This window comes from Bos indicus x Bos taurus, chromosome 14 (assembly GCF_003369695.1).
Source record: "Bos indicus x Bos taurus breed Angus x Brahman F1 hybrid chromosome 14, Bos_hybrid_MaternalHap_v2.0, whole genome shotgun sequence".
Classification (NCBI taxonomy): Eukaryota; Metazoa; Chordata; class Mammalia; order Artiodactyla; family Bovidae; genus Bos; species Bos indicus x Bos taurus.
In genome coordinates this window covers 13,932,346-13,948,832 of record NC_040089.1, presented here as the reverse complement: position 1 = coordinate 13,948,832, position 16,487 = coordinate 13,932,346, and the positions used below count along the sequence as shown (strand labels likewise).

At 44.0% G+C, this 16,487-nt stretch overlaps 1 long non-coding RNA gene across 1 annotated transcript; it reads right to left on the bottom strand.

Annotated features, from left to right (window-relative positions):
• Nucleotides 1-1,590: 1,590 nt before the first annotated feature.
• LOC113904109 lies at nt 1,591-14,115 on the bottom strand. Its single transcript, XR_003514413.1, has 3 exons — nt 13,429-14,115; nt 9,234-9,395; nt 1,591-1,629 (listed from the first exon to the last, which is right to left on the bottom strand). It is a non-coding gene; the product is annotated as an uncharacterized LOC113904109 (long non-coding RNA).
• Between the last annotated feature and the right edge of the window lie 2,372 nt (nt 14,116-16,487).

Below are 16,487 nucleotides of genomic sequence, written 5' to 3'. Positions count from 1 at the left end.
GGGTTTCTTCTGCAACTTTACCGTCGGTGTCATGGGTACCATTGGTGTTGCAGGAGTCACAGGTGCCGTGAGTGCCCTCAGTGTCGCGGGTGCCCCTGGTGTCACGGGTGATAGTGGCAGAAGTATCATGGATGGTGGGGTCAACAAGGGGGCCACGGGTGCCTCTGGGGTCACGGGTGCCTCTGGGGTCACGTGCGAGGCAGGTGTCACTGGTGATGCAGGTATCGTGGGTGTCACGGGTGTCATCAATATTGCATTCCCCAGTGGCGTCCTGGGTGCTTAGGGCTTCGTAGGTGGGCTGGTGTACCAGGTGTGGCTTGTGTCACGGCTGGTGCAGGCATCACAGATGAGGCTGGTACCCGTGGTATCGCAGCTGTCGCAGGTGCTGATGGTGTCACAGGCGTCTCTGGTGCCACGGGTAACGCTGGTGTCACGGGTGTGGCTGCTGTCACGCCTGCCGCAGGTGAGCCTGGTCCCGCACGTGTCCTGGCGGTCACTGGCATGATCTGTGGCTAGGGCGCTGCTGGCATCGTGGGTGTTGTGAGTGGAGGGGGCTGGGCTGCGGGTAACGGTCCTTGCCTCCGGGCAGGGTTGGGGTGTGGCAGGCTCTCTGGCCTTCTCCCTGACTCCTGGTTCTCCTGCTGCTGGATGGTCTCCCAAATTCAGTCGGGTTTAAGCATGGGCATCTCAGGGCTTGGCGGGAGGTGTATGTTCTTGGCTGCTGAGGTCGGAGGAAACAGCTGGCCTCACAACGATGGCGCGGGCCCCCATGCAGGGTTCATTCACGTGCACGCTGTCACTACCACTGAGTACGTCGAAGTCCTGGATCTGGTCCCTCCACCAGCCCAGGATCATCTCACACTTTCTAATAATGGCATTTGTCCACTGGGGAGACCTGTCTACCACCTGGAGGCCACAGGCCGCACGACGGAGGCAGAGGCCCGATGCCCAGGAGGTAACCTGGGTGGGCGTGCTCTTCACAGGCTGGCGGGAGTGGCTCCTCCTGGCCCATGTTCACACATGGACGCTGGCAAACATCACCTAAAGTACCTCTGTTGGTAGGTTGAGCGTTTGCATTCTTCAGAGTAAGTCTATTATCTGATTGGATATGTATTTGGGCACATGCTACTGCCCTCTAGGCACACGTTGCTGGAGCTCCCAGAAATCTTGTCCCCCAAAGAGGAGGCGTCTAGTTACCATGGTGTACAGGACGCCGTCGAGGCTTCACACGTCCACGGCTGGGCCTGCTAAGGCATCCCTAGGAAGCATTCTGGGGCCATGAACACGGGGCTCCCGCAGAAGGAGTCTAGCTGCTTTCCTGGGTGCCACTGGTTGTTAGGCCGAAGTCGGAGAGCTTGACGTTGTTTTGGCAACAAAAGCCCAGTACTCTTGCCTGGAAAATCCCATGGATGGAGGAGCCTGGTTGGCTACAGTCCAAGGGGTCGCTAAGAGTCAGACACAACTGAGCAACTTCACTTTCACTTTTCACTGTCACACATTGGAGAAGGAAATGGCAACCCACTCCAGTATTCTTGCCTGGAGAATCCCAGGGACAGGGGAGCCTGGTGTGCTGCTGTCTACGGTGTTGCACAGAGTTGGACACGACTGAAGCGACTTAGCAGCAGCAATCTGGTAACAAAAAGACAAATACTGTGTTTGATTACATTTACAGCAAATATCTAGGTACTCAAACTCAGAGACACCGAAAATATAACATAATGGGAACTTCCCTAGCAGTCCAATGGTTAAGACTCTGCCCTTCCACTGCAGGGAGCATGGGTTCAACCCCTGATCAGGAAACTAAGATCCCAAATGCCTGCAGTATGGTTAAACATTAAAAAAAATAAATAAGAAAGAAAGAAAAGAAAATGTTACAAGGTGGTTTTTAGGAGCTAGGAGAAAGGAGACATAGAGAATTGTTGTTTAATGGTGATGGCATTTCAGTTTTGCACGACTAAGATTTCTGAAGACTGGTTGCAAACAACGTGAATATACTTAACACTACTGAACTGCACTCTTGAAAATGTTGTAGATGGTATTAATGCAGTTTATATTATGTGTCTTTTACCACAATTTTAAAAAAATATATCAAAAAGATGGTTCAAGGGAAACAATAATAAAAATATCAAAGAATCTTGCATTCAGATTGCTTGCTAAAAGAATCTTTAAACTTCCACTACATGTCACAGAGTCAAGACTGACTTTTTAACTATGCGTGAAATTTGTGCATAAAAGACCAGACAAAACTCAAATCAATATACCAATCATTTTTAAAAAAAAAAACTTTGTCATGACAAAAAGTTTAGAAAATAAATGTACATTTACACAACTTTTTAGAAAGTAAGACAGAGTGCAGATTCCTAGAGACTAGTGCTCAGATTCACTGGGTATATAAAACAGTGACAATAAGAAACTAATTCTTTGCTCATTCTAGAAATAAGTGGACAGTTGGAATTAGAATTTTTTTTTAATACAAGATACAAATAACTGTAATTACTTTTTCCCTTTTAAGTTTTTCCACTATTTACAGGTATGTATTGTTGTTCTGTACAAAGTTATTTAAATGATCTTTCCACTATAAATCTCGGGATAATAAAGACCTCCTTCAGTTCTGTCCTCCATGCAGATGACTTCCAATTCCATCTGTGGACCAGAGCAATCTAAATTTTCTAAATGCCCCTGGACATTTTACTTAAAATGTTTCTCTATTAATTCATATTCAACATAAAAAGTCAAACCTATCACTGCCCTTCTAACTATTACTTTCGCTCTTTGTAATGCCATCGTACATGCCACACCAACTTAAGTGAAAATCCTGGTGTTATTCTGTCTTCTTTCATTTGCTCACCTGTCATTTACTGTGTCCAAGCCCTGCTGATTTCTCTTTTGAAGGCTATCTTTCATCTGCACTCCCTTTTTCCTTCCCTCCAAGGTTCCTTTTGTTCTGACCCTTACCACTCATGCCTAGATAAGCACAACAAACTTCTCTTTTGCCTCCTCACTTCTTGAATTTTTTCCTGTTCTAATTCTACCCAAATACATCCCTGTTAATCTTTTTCATTATTGTTGTTTGTGTGTATGTTTTTGGCTTTTGAAAAGGACACACAGCATGTGGGATCTCAGTTCCCTGACCAGGGATGGAACACATGCCCTTTGCATTGGAAGCTCAGAGTCTTAACCACTGGACCACCAGGTAAATCCCCAACACTATTAATCTTTTAAGGCAGCTCTGCTTCGGCCAAAACACTATATTCATCTTCCGCAAACTTGCTTTTGCTTTTCCTATCTCTTGGCTTTTACATCATTACCTCTTCATGTTTTCTACCTCTCCAAATCCTATTCAGACCCCAATGCTGCCTTTCTTACGTGCTCAAGACTAAGTGTGGAGCACATTTTTGCTTACATCTTTCAAAAGGCAATTTTCCATGCATGGAAACCCAGAAATAAGATACCAGGATGCTTCTTAACTGTATGATCATGACTAATGTGCTCAGTCTTCATTCCAATCCCAAAGAAAGGCAAGGCCAAAGAATGCTCAAACTACCGCACAATTGCACTCATCTCACACACTAGTAAAGTAATGCTCAAAATTCTCCAAGCCAGGCTTCAGCAATACGTGAACTTCCAGATGTTCAAGCTGGTTTTAGAAAGGGCAGAGGAACCAGAGATCAAATTGCCAACATCCACTGGATCATCCCCAAAACAAGAGAGTTCCAGAAAAGCATCTGTTTCTGCTTTATTCCAGAGAAGGCAATGGCACCCCACTCCAGTACTCTTGCCTGGAGAATCCCATGGACAGAGGAGCCTGGTAGGCTGCAGTCCATGGGGTCGCTAGGAGTCGGACACGACTGAGCGACTTCACTTTCACTTTTCACTTTCATGCTCTGGAGAAGGAAATGGCAACCCACTCCAGTGTTCTTGCCTGGAGAATCCCAGGGACAGGGGAGCCTGGTGGGCTGCCGTATATGGGGTCGCACAGAGTCGGACACGACTGAAGCGACTTAGCAGCAGCAGTAGCAGCTGCTCTCTTCACTATTCCAAAGCCTTTGACTGTGTGGATCACAATAAACTGTGGAGAATTCTGAAAGAGATGGGAATATCAGACCAACTGACCTGTCTCTTCAGAAACCAGTATGCAGGTCAGGAAGCAACAGTTAGAAGTGGACATGAAACAACAGACTGGTTCCAAATAGGAAAAGGAGTACATCAAGACTGTATATTGTCACCCTGCTTATTTAACTTCTATGCAGAGTACATCATGAGAAACATTGGGCTGGAAGAAGCATATGCTGCAGTCAAGATTGCCGGGAGAAATATCAATAACCTCAGATATGCAGATGACACCACCCTTATGGCAGAAAGTGAAGAAGAACTAAAGGGCCTCTTGATGAAAGTGAAAGAGGACAGTGAAAAAGCTGGCTTAAAAGTTTAACACTCAGAAAACTAAGGTCATAGCATCCAGTCCCATCACTTCATGGCAAATAGATGGGGAAACAGTAGAAACAGTGGCTGCCTTTATTTTGGGGGGGCTCCAAAATCACTGCAGATGGTGACTGCAGCCATGAAATTAAAAGACGCTTACTCCTTGGAAGGAAAGTTATGACCATCCTAGGCAGCATATTAAAAAGCAGAGACATCACTTTGCCAACAAAGGTCCGTCTAGTCAAGGCTATGGCTTTTCCAGTAGTCATGTATGGATGTCAGAGTTGGACTTAAAGAAAGCTGAGTGCCAAAGAATTGATGCATTTGAACTGTGCTGTTGGAGAAGACTCTTCAGAGACCCTTGGACATCAAGGAGATCTAACCAATGCATCCTAAAGGAGATCAGTCCTGGGTATTCATTGGAAGGACTGATGTTGAAGCTGAAACTCCAATACTTTGGCCACCTGGAGCAAAGAGCTGACTCATTTGAAAAGACCCTGATGCTGGGAAACGTTGAGGGCAGAAGGAGAAGTGGACAACAGAGGATGAGGTGGTTGGATGGCATCACCGACTCAATGGACATGAGTTTGGGTAGGCTCTGGGAGTTGGTGATGGACCAGGAGGCCGGGCGTGCTGCAGTTCATGGGGTTGCAGAAGAGTCGGACATGACTGAGCGACTGAACTGAACCCAACTCAATGTGCTCAGTGGGTACAACCACAACAAGCAGTTGTTATTTATTGAGTGCCCACTATTTTAAGCACTTTCTATTTACTAATAATGGCCATCATTTGTTGAGTTTTTCTTATGTGCTAGATCTTAAACACTGCATGAATGAGTCCACATATATTTCTGTAAGGTAGGCAGGATTATTAGCCCATTTTTCCAGGAGAGGAAATTAAGGTAGAGAGAAAACATACAACTTAAAGAAAGTGGCCAGGAATAATGGGCAGAGCTAGAATTCAAACCTGGCAGTCTAGTTCCTCAATCTACGTTCTTGACCACGACCCTATGTTAAATTATAATGTGTCATTTAGTCCTACAGTAACCCACAAGGATATATATTGGCTTGCCTACTTTGAAAATTAACAAAATGAAATCCAAAGAAGATAGGAAATACCTTCAGTCACAGATATGGTTGAGTGGCAATGCTCAACTTCATACCCAGGTCCATCAGACTCCATTAAACATTATTTTATATGCTTGTGCTCTTGAGTTCAACACAACTACCTCTGGATGCTTATTATGGGAATTAATTAAGACCACCATGTGTTTTATAAATGCTAATATACTATACTGAATGTTGGATTGAATTTCCTGTGAGCACACCGTTAACTCATCACTATGCCTATTAGCATTAGACAAATAGTCTCTCAAGTGCAATCCTGTATGTCTATCGGTCTGTTTGTTGATTTAAAACTGTAACAGTTTATGTATAAGTTAAATACACGCATTACTATACTAATATATCTTCAATCTGCCACATATTAGCTAATTGCTCCTGGCAGCTTCTTATCTTATCTGTGCCTCAGCTTCCTCATTTTTTAAATAGGGACAACAGTATTTACATTAGGTGTTGTGAGAGTAATTAAAGTAATTAATAGAAGTAGAGCATTTATAACAGTACCTGGTACATAAATAAAATGCATAAAAAATAAAATGCATAAAACACCTAATATGATTGTGTATAAGAAAATATACAAAAATAAACTTTAAATAAAATAAGAAATGAGTTAAATAAATTTTATTTTAATGTACTGATTAATGATATAAACTTTCTTGCCTTACCCTAAAGTACTACTAATATCACTAATTTTAGCAAGGAAGTATGATTGAACAAGTACCACTGCTTTTTATGTCTGGATATAACATTTCGTCATATAGCTATTTGATAGCCTGGTTCTAAAGAATACTGCAGTGGCCGCCATGCCTTTCTCCCGGGATCTTCCCAACCCAGGAGTCGAACCCAGGTCTCCCACACTGCAGGCAGACTCTTTACAGTCTGAGCCACAAGGGAACTACTGGAGTGGGTAGTTCCCCTTCTCCAGGGGATGATCCTGACCAAGGAATTGAACTGGGGTCTCCTGCATTGCAGGCAGGTTCTTGACCAGCTGAGCTACCAGGGAAGCCTGATTTTAGTTAGGAAGTATGACTGAACATGTACCACTGCTTTCGAAAGCCTGCATATGACATTTTGTGATACAGTGATTTGATGGCCTGGTTCTAAACTTATTTTGGTTTTTCATTTTAATCGTTGCCTAGTTGAAAAATATTCTTCACAAAGCAACACAGGCAGGTGCTTGTGGAAAAGCATATTCATATACAAGTCTTATGCTTGATCAATACATTTCCATCTTCTGTAATGTTAATCTCTTTGTTTAACAAATTAAAGGAAGGTATGTAATAGTTATATTTTTACAGATGATCTTAAAACCCACCTAAAGGCTTCATTTGGATAGTTTGTTAACAAATTAGAAAATTCACTTTTAAAGCACTTTTGATATTGACATATAAGAGTTGTACAGGTAAAATAAATCAGTCTTAATCTCAGGAACAAAAATCACATAGTGATGAAAATATCTTTAAACATGCACTTTCAAAATTCTTTCTCCAAACCATGAGTTTTCTTCAAAGGCCATTATTTCCTCATTTATTACCAAAAATATCACTTTCATTTCAAAAAGATTGACTAAGTGGGTATATTTTCTAAAAAAAAAAAAAAAAAAAAAGCTGCTAGATAACATATCACCAATAGCCACTGTTTTTAGCTCACAATATATCTGAGAAAAAGTTCAAACCAGGATGGGGCATGCTGTTTTTCCATTTTTCCATTGTTGTTATTATTGACTTGAATTATTAGGACCATCTTGACCAGCAGTTTCTTTGCAGGAAACATTTTAAGTCACTTATACATTTTAAGAGTGTTAAATTATCATAATCAGTAATATAGTGTATAAATCCATTTCACCAAGAACATGCAAACTACAATACGTCACTGTAAGCTCAGAATGAGGTAGCTGCCACCAACTCTGAGTTACAGAGCTCCCACTCCTCTTGCAGACCACGTGATGCAGAATCCTCTACTTAAGTGATGAGTGACGGAGCCAGTGCTATGCTAAGTCACTTCAGTCCTGTCCGACTCTGTGCGACCCCAGAGACGGCAGCCCACCAGGCTCCCCCGTCCCTGGGATTCTCCAGGCAAGAACACTGGAGTGGGTTGCCATTTCCTTCTCCAATGCAGGAAAGTGAAAAGTGAAAGTGAAGTCGCTCAGTCGTATGCAACTCTTAGCGACCCCATGGACTGCAGCCTAACAGGCTCCTCCGTCCATGGGATTTTCCAAGCAAGAGTACTGGAGTGGGGTGCCACTGCCGGAGCCAGTATCAATCATATATTCACTACTAGCAAAGTTTAGTGTATTTGTATTTCCTCAAGATAAAATCTTAATAGAATTTGGAGTTCTAATATCTGGTGACTCAGTGTACAGTATCCACCTGCTGATGCAGGAAATGCTAGTTCGATCCCTGGGCAGGCAAGATCCCCAGGAGAAGGAAATAGCACTGGGAAATTCCATGGACAGAGGAGCTTGGCAGGCTACACTCCATGGGGTTGCCAAAGAGTCAGACACGACTTAGCGACTAAACAACAACAACAAAATGTTTTCTTCAGGCATCTTAAGGGACAGTCTTGCACTTCCCTAGAATGCACACACCATAATTTGGAAGTGACAGCAGGAAGCTGTCTCCTGTCAACAGTGCCACTGCATGGTCATCAGAGAGTAACATGATGCCTATGTTTTCCGCAGACCTCTATTCTTCCCATTAAGGGGACTCAAGCACTCACAGCTTTTCTCTTCCTGTTCTTCACTATCCTTATTATCAAACTCAAATATACTAACACACAGGCACACTTTTAAACTCCATCTCTCGTTTCACTCTTATATCGCTCCTCCATAAATCTTCCTCTTCCCCACTCTTATTTTCCTGTGAACTGAAAAATTAATCCTTTCTTAGAAGCATAAACATAGTCATTAGTCACATGCCAAAGATAGAAACTCTCCTTTTTCATCTAAAACTAAACAATGAAAAGTAAAATGTTAGTCTCTCAGTCGTGTCCCCCTCTTTGTGACCCCATGGACTATAGCCTGCCAGGGTCCTCTGTCCATGGACTTCTCCAAGCAAGAATACTGGAGTGGGTTTTAACCACAGATATATAAACATATACATGCATAGACACATACACTCACACATACATATGCATTGTTGTTGGCCAGTCACTAAGTCCTGTTGGACTCATTGTGACCCCATGGACTGTAGCACACTGGATTCCCTGCCCTTCACTATAATACATGCATTTTATAAATATATACGATATGCAGTTAAGATTTCAACCTATGACTTCTGGGGGTACACACACAGCAGTAGTTATGGTAAATTCTAGAAACAACACTTTTTAAACCACAGACACATAAACATAGATATGTACATACACATATACTCACTCTCTGGTGCCTCAGATGGTGAAGAATCCACCTGCAACCTGGGAGACCTGAGTTCAATCCCTGGGTTGGGGAGACCCCCTGGAGGAAGGCATGGCAACCCACTCCAGTATTCTGGCCTGGAGAATCCCATGGACAGATGAGCCTGGCAGGCTACAGTACAAGGGGTTGCAGAGTCAGACATGACTGAGCAACTAAGCACAGCACACATACACACTTACATATGCACACATATGTAAGTAATATACACAGTAACTGCCAGGTGGTCAGGACCACATGGCTACGAGCAGAAGCGCTGGATGCGCACAAGCGCCTACCTGCCCTGGGATCTGAGGGACATACGTCTTGCTGGAACTGTTTCAAGGTGTTTAGCCAAGTTGAGAGCGGTGCTTGAGAAGAAACTGCTAATCTTCCAAGCAAGAAGGTTCTTGGGAAGGGCTCCAGAGGCCTTGGTCCAGTCTGGCGGGTCTCTGAGGGTCCTAGTGGAAAATCAAGAGCGATTTGTGACAGGGGCTGTTCTCTCAGTCCAAGTCGCCAAGGCAACAGCCCACGGCCTGGCCAAAGGACACAGCGAAACCCCAGCGGAAATGCTATAGTTCCCACACAGACCATCAATATCTCCTGAACATCCAGAGGGTGTGACCACAGGTTGACCCTGGAGCTGGTCCAGACAATGAGGCTCCTCACCCTCCTCTAGCTTTAAAATGTACGCCCACAGGTCCTTCCCTGTGGAATGGAGCCATTTTCAAGGAGGTAGTTTTGAGAGATTGGGGTGATGTTTAGACCCTTAGAATTGTTCAAACTTCTCTACAAAGTTGAGATTTTGAAGAGCAGGGGAGGAGATCTACTTGCAAGGATGAGCAAGTAGCATGTGATCATCACTTGTATAAATAAAAGTATTTGCAGTTGAAATCCTGCTGTTGTTTAGTTGCTAAGCTGTGTCTGACTCTTTTGTGACTGCATGGACTGTAGGACTGCAGTCCTACAGGAGCCACCAGGCTCCTCTGTCCATGGGATTTCCCAGGCAAGAACACCAGGTCCATTAAACATAGTGCTTGGCAAAATATACTCGTGACTTGGATAAGCTAGGACCTTATCCAAGTGACCCAGTGATTCCCAGATACTATTTCAAAACTTAATAAGTGATTTCCATATGCCAGTTTCTGTTCAAAATCTCTGAATCCTCACAAGAAGCTGGTGAGGTAAATACTATCAGTATTATGATTTTACAAGTGACCAAAAAAAAGTGACTTTCTTGAAGTTGCACAGCTAAAAAGTAGCTGGGCAATAACTATGAACCCAAATAGTCCACCCTTTTAACCTGGACCCTCTAGGCTATAGTGCCTACAACTTTACACCTGATCAGTGCATTCCTTTAAAGCAGGAACCACTTTCTTCCTTTTTGGACCCCTCTCAAACTGGGTTTAGAATGTCCTCATAATCCCATGAAAATAGAAACACCTCAGAGAAATGTGAAATATTGAGTGCTAATAGCACTGCATGTGCTGTGCTTATTCTGATTTTATTCAAATAGAAAGTGGAACTGCAAAAGAAAATCAAGTGCTAAGAAAGGTAACTCCAGGCACCATGTCTGGCTCACCCTGCGGCATTCTACTCACGAATATATATGGTCACCAAGAGGAAAATAAACGGGCCCGAATCGTTACCCCAGAGGTATATGGTATGTAAGCACGAAGAATTATTTTATTCTGCTCTGGGGCCCATTTTATACTCAACTCTTCATTTCTCCAGCTCCTTATGAGCCTGTGCTGCAGAAGCTCTCTATCCCCAGTTGGAAATGCTCATTTACCCCACTTATCTGAGGGGGCAACAGGTCAAGATAACACGATGTACTGAGAAGTGACTGGGTCCTTCCAAGGTTTCCATGTCCTCAGAGTAATAAGTCCAGAGGACCCCTGACTCCTGCCAGGACCCAAGCATAACACCCATTCCAGGGTCTCCCCACAGCCTGGAGACTTCCCTTCCCCACCAGACTGAAGCTCCATGAAGACAGCAGAGCATTTACCCTCTTTGCTGTCATAGCCCCAGTGCATAGCTCAGAGCCTCTCCTGTCAGGTATTCTCAATAAATACCCAGCGGACGTAAAGTCTGCTTGCAGCCCGTGGTGCAGATGAAGATGTTTTTGTCCCCCAAGGGACACTGGACAGTGTCTGGAGAAGTTTTGTCATCACACCTCGTGACGAGCGGGTGGAGAGGAGTGAGTGGTACTGTGGTCGACCTGGTAGAGGTCAGGGATGCTGGGAAAGCCCTAGGATGCACAGGACAGCCTCCATAACAAGGAATTTCTCAAAGCATCAACCCTGCTGAGGCTGAGAATCTCTGTTCTAATCCACTGCATCCCTTTGATTAATGAAAAAACAGAGAACTGAAGAGATGGTATTTCTGACTCAATCTTGCCCACCAGAACAGTGGCAGAGTCAGATCCAGAGCCTGACTCCCAGATCAGGCTCGTTTCCTCACTGATTAATACTCCAGAAATCAGGACAAGTCTCTTCAGAGCATTGGTGTGGTTTCTCAGGCCAAACAAACTCATGCTAAAAAGAGAATCTTAGAGCATGATTCCCTGCTATTTTCATTAAAAAACAAAAACAAAACAAAACCAAAAAACCTACATAGCTTATTTTCCTTTAGTTTAGTACACTGTCGAGACATTGGTTTTTTATCACTCATTTTTTTCTAAAGATGGGTTAATAGCTGGTTGTGTGCTGTGCTAAGTTGCTTCAGCTGCGTCTGACTCTTTGTGACCCCATGGACCATAGCGCACCAGGCTCCTCTGCCACCTGGGAAGCCCAATGGTTGGTTAAAGGGTGAAAAATTAAGGACAAGAAGGTGACTCCTGAGCTCTTTCTCTCTCATTCTCTTTAAAGAGAAACAAATGGAGAAGAGTTAGATCCGCTAACTTTGAACAGTAGTTGCACTTTTAACTTTTGTATTTTTCAAACTCTAAGCAACACGACCTGAGCTCAAGCATCTCCTGAAGCCGCTGACCATCCCCCTGGCTCCCTTGTTTTCACAAGTGCTCTCAGGCTCCAGGAGGAGGCAGAGTGGAAGACAAGCAGAAGCTAAACCTTAGGGTCTAGACACCTCTGCCACTTACTCGGGCAAACTCAAGAGCCTCTCTGAAACTGAATTTTCTTATGAAAATAGAAAATTTCTTAAAGGAAAAACAATTATAGGGATGTTAAAAAAATGTAAAGATGAATTAAGTTCCTCCTGAAAAGACTGAGCACCTACTTGGTGAAGAGAACAGATGTCTGCTTTTAACTGTCAACAGAGCTTTTACTTTTTTTCTTCCTTTTCATCCTTCAAAAGACTAAACATATCAAGGCAAGAATTAATCGCTAAAATATATGCCTCACCCTCCTCTTCCTCTCCAGTCAGTAACCCCTAAATTCTTCAGGCACTACAACATGTTGAACAGTTTGCTCTGGGAGCTAACCTGATGACTTTTGTCTGTTACCGGCTCCATAGATCTGTTAACACTGATTATCTAGTGTGGATTTGTTACTGCACTAGACATTCCCTGGTGGCTCAGTAAAGAGTCTGCCTGTGGTGCAGGAGACCAGGGTTCAATCCCTGGGTCGGGAAGCTGCCCTGGAGAAGGAAATGCTGACCCACTCCAGTAGTCTTGCCTGGAAAACCCCATGGGTGGAGGAGTTTGGCAGGCTGCAGACCATGGGGTCACAAAGAGTCGGACACGACTGAGTGACTTCACTTTCACTGTCACTTTAGACATTAACAAGGAGGGAGGGAGCGACCGACAGGAAAGACTGATCTATACCCTGCCCTCAGGAAACTCACAGTTTACTGAAGAGACAAGATGAGAGCACATACAATCCAAAACCACGAACAACGGGGTGCATGTATGTCTGAGACAGGTAATTCTTCCACACTTTCAAACATCAGATTCCACTTGTGGCTGGGTGCACGTGCTAAGTAACGTTAGTTCAGTTCAGTCGCTCCGTCCTCTCCCACTCTTTGCGACCCAACGAATTGCAGCACGCCAGGCCTCCCTGTCCATCACCAACACCCGGGGTTCACTCAAACTCAAGTGAACCCATCCATCGAGTCGGTGATGCCATCCAGCCATCTCATCCTCTGTCGTCCCCTTCTCCTCCTGCCCCCAATCCCTCCCAGCATCAGAGTCTTTTCCAATGAGTAACTAACGTTAGACACCCTTCAAACATCACTTGCTGTTGGACACATGCGCTGACGTTAGACACCTCCTCGGAGAAGGCAATGGCACCCAACTCCAGTACTCTTGCCTGGAAAATCCCACGGACAGAGGAGCCTGGTAGGCTGCTGTCCATGGGGTCGCGAAGAGTCGGACACGACTGAGCGACTTCACTTCCACTTTTCCCTTTCAGGCACGGGAGAAGGAAATGGCAACCCACTCTAGTGTTCTTGCCTGGAGAATCCCAGGGACTGGGGAGCCTCGTAGGCTGCCGTCTCTGGGGTCGCACAGAGTCGGACACGACTGAAGCGACTTACCAGCAGCAGCAGCGAACATCACTTTTGGTTTGGCGCATGCGCTGACGTTAGACACCCTTCAGGATTCCTGGCGGTTGGGACTCGCGGTTGGGCGCTTGCGCTGACGTTACACACTGCCTCAGACAGCACTTGCAGTTTGGCGCATGCGCTGACCTTAGACACCCTTCAGGATCACTGGCGGTTGGGAATCACTAGTGGTTGGGCACGTGCACTGGAGTTAGACACCTTTCAAGGATGAAAAGCATTCAAGGAGAGTTTTCCGGGAGGAACACATTTCAGCAGGAGAGAAAAGCCAGGTTACAGAAAGCAGAGAGCATTGGAATGTAAAAAAAAACGCTTTCCCAGGAGGGCAGGCTCTGCAAAGGGGCCTAATGGGACTGAAGATAAAAGCAAATAAGCTTAGAAAAGAGAAATGTACCTGTTTTTTTTTTTTTTTTTTTAATTTATTCCCTATTATTTTATTTATCCCCTAGGCAGATGGGAACTGCTCAAGATTTTGGAGCAGTAAAGGATACAAACTGAGAAATGTGCTTTCCAGACGATGGTTCTTTGGCAACTCTAGATAGAACAGAGGAGTCGATTGGTTCAGGGCAGGGAAGAGACTGTAAAAACATAGTGAAGCTCTTCAACTAAGACCAGTTCATTTTCTCCTTGGTTTGAATTAGAAGTAGGGTCTGATGTTTGGAAGGGGTCTTAAAGGTCACTTGGTGCAACCTTGGACCCTGTGCCAGACAGTAGTGAGAGGGTCACTGGGACACAGAAATGACCCAAGGGGATGGTGAAGAGCTCAGCTCCACAGCAGACAGAGAGGTGCAGGGGAAAGACCTCAGGCCTGGGCACCCGTCTCTCCTGCCCAGTGAGCAGAGCAACCTCAGGCAACCTCAGGCAGGCTACTACTCTCTGGGTCTTGGTGCCCTTCTCTGTGAATATTAACTTTCAACAGACAGAGATGTACTGATAACAAAAGTATATCTCCTACCCACTGTAGCCTGGGCTACCTAGGTGGCACTGGCAGTAAAGAACCCGCCTGCCAACACACGAGACATAGGAGACACGGATTTGATCCTTCGGTCAGGAAGAGACCCTAGAGTAGGGCATGGCAACCCCCTCTAGCGTTCTTGCCTGGAGAATCCCATGGACAGAGGAGCTAGGAAGGCTGCAGTCTACAGGATTGCACAGACTCAGACACAACTAAAGTGACAGCACACGCACCCACTGTGGCCTAGCACGGGAGACACACACCACCTCTTGGTTGCAGCCAAAATCTTCCTGCTTTTTTCACTCATCCATAGGACCAAATTTCATCTCCTAAAAACACACAGGGCATGTTTGATACCAATTTTCTAAGCCAAATACTAGACGATAGAAACCATAGAAATTCTAGTTTAGAATTGTTTTCAATGTATTATTTTGCTATTTGCCTGTTAGACATGACTGATGACATACCTGAAAGATGAGTATGCTAGGAGTTACAGGTGTAAAATAGTGAAATATTTGATCTGCAAAGGCCAAGGGGAAAGTCAGAGCTAGGAAGGGAAAACATAGCTTTAAAACCTGTGTGCCATTTGAAGAGTTACTTAATTTTGGTAACTTCTTTGCCTTCTCTTTGTAAATTCAAGTCTTGGGAAATTTTCTGCAAAAAGTCCTTGATTTAGCATTATCTACATAAAGGCCTTAATTTACATAGTATTTGCTAAATTGAGGACCTCCGGGTGAATTTTATTTTATTCATTTTCTTTTTAAAGCCTGGTGCTTTTTATCACCTCTTCTAATCATTTAATGTATTGGTTTGCAATTTGGGGTAAGACTTTTAAAAAATCAGTACTTTTTCATTGATGTTTTAGCTGTACATTTTCCTTTTTATTGAACATGTGAAGTTGTACTGTGGCTCATGCAATAGCTATCACTTAAGCATTTCTTACTTTCCATTAGTGCTATAACAGACCACTGTGTATTTACTTCTCACTGTTTGAGTTTCCTGTTTTGTTTCATACTATTCACATTCTTATTTTAAGTGCCTTTTAATTTTAACAGTTCACTTTTTACAATGCTGTTTTAGTGAAGTTATTTATTAAAGATAGATGCTTAAAATATTTAAAAAAAAAGAAAAGAAAAGAAACCATGTTGCCACAAGTCTTATCTTTGCTAAAGAAGATTAAATATCACCCTCCTCAGATAACATATTTTCCAAAGCACTTATCTCTGCAATTCCTAATACACGCACTGTGATGCCTAAAATGGTCTTCAAAATAAAACCATATTCCTGTGTACAGTGAGGGTTAGGCTCTCTCTAATGCAGTTCTGAGTATTTCACTCCTACAGAGGAGTTCATTTGGCTAAGAGGAAGAGAGGGGTTCTGTTGCTGACCTCTAGAGACTTCTGAACCCTTTTGCATTCCTCCACACTCTAGTCTGACAAATTCTCAAGTGTACTCTAGGACAAGGCATTGGGAGAAAAAAAAAAAAAAAATGAGAACCACTGGTTTAAGACACATGTATCAGTGTTTGGCTGACTACCCAAAATAAACTACGATTAACAAGATTAAAATAACTTCAACACTTCATGTTAAAGAGGCAGGGATAAGGTCTCTCTAAGGCAGTGCATACAAGAGCAGAGCAGTTTTCAGTACAAGCAGCCTGGTCTTGGGACCCTTGGCCTCCCATAGCTGGAAAGAAATAAAACAGGTGGGAGCACATCATGCCTGTCCCATCAGTGTGGAGAACAGACTTCTTCTGCTTTTGAAAAGCGGAGTCTCTCTTCCCTGACCCCACGGCCCACAGCAAACACACTCAGCAACATGCATTATTGACCCCTCACTCTGGACCAGGTTCTGTGTGAGGTCTTACAGATGGTAAGGTGATTAAACCATCACTGTTGCTCTCAAGCAGCTGGAAGTCTGACTGAGGAGACTGTTAGAGAACAAGAAAGATTAAGGCAATATAACCTGGTACATGAAACAAGGATAATCAGAACCTAGATTTTGTACTTAAGGTCTAAGCACGGGGCCAGAACAGCTGTTAAGAGCTAGGGTGGAGATTTCATTCAGAGTGCCATTGGCA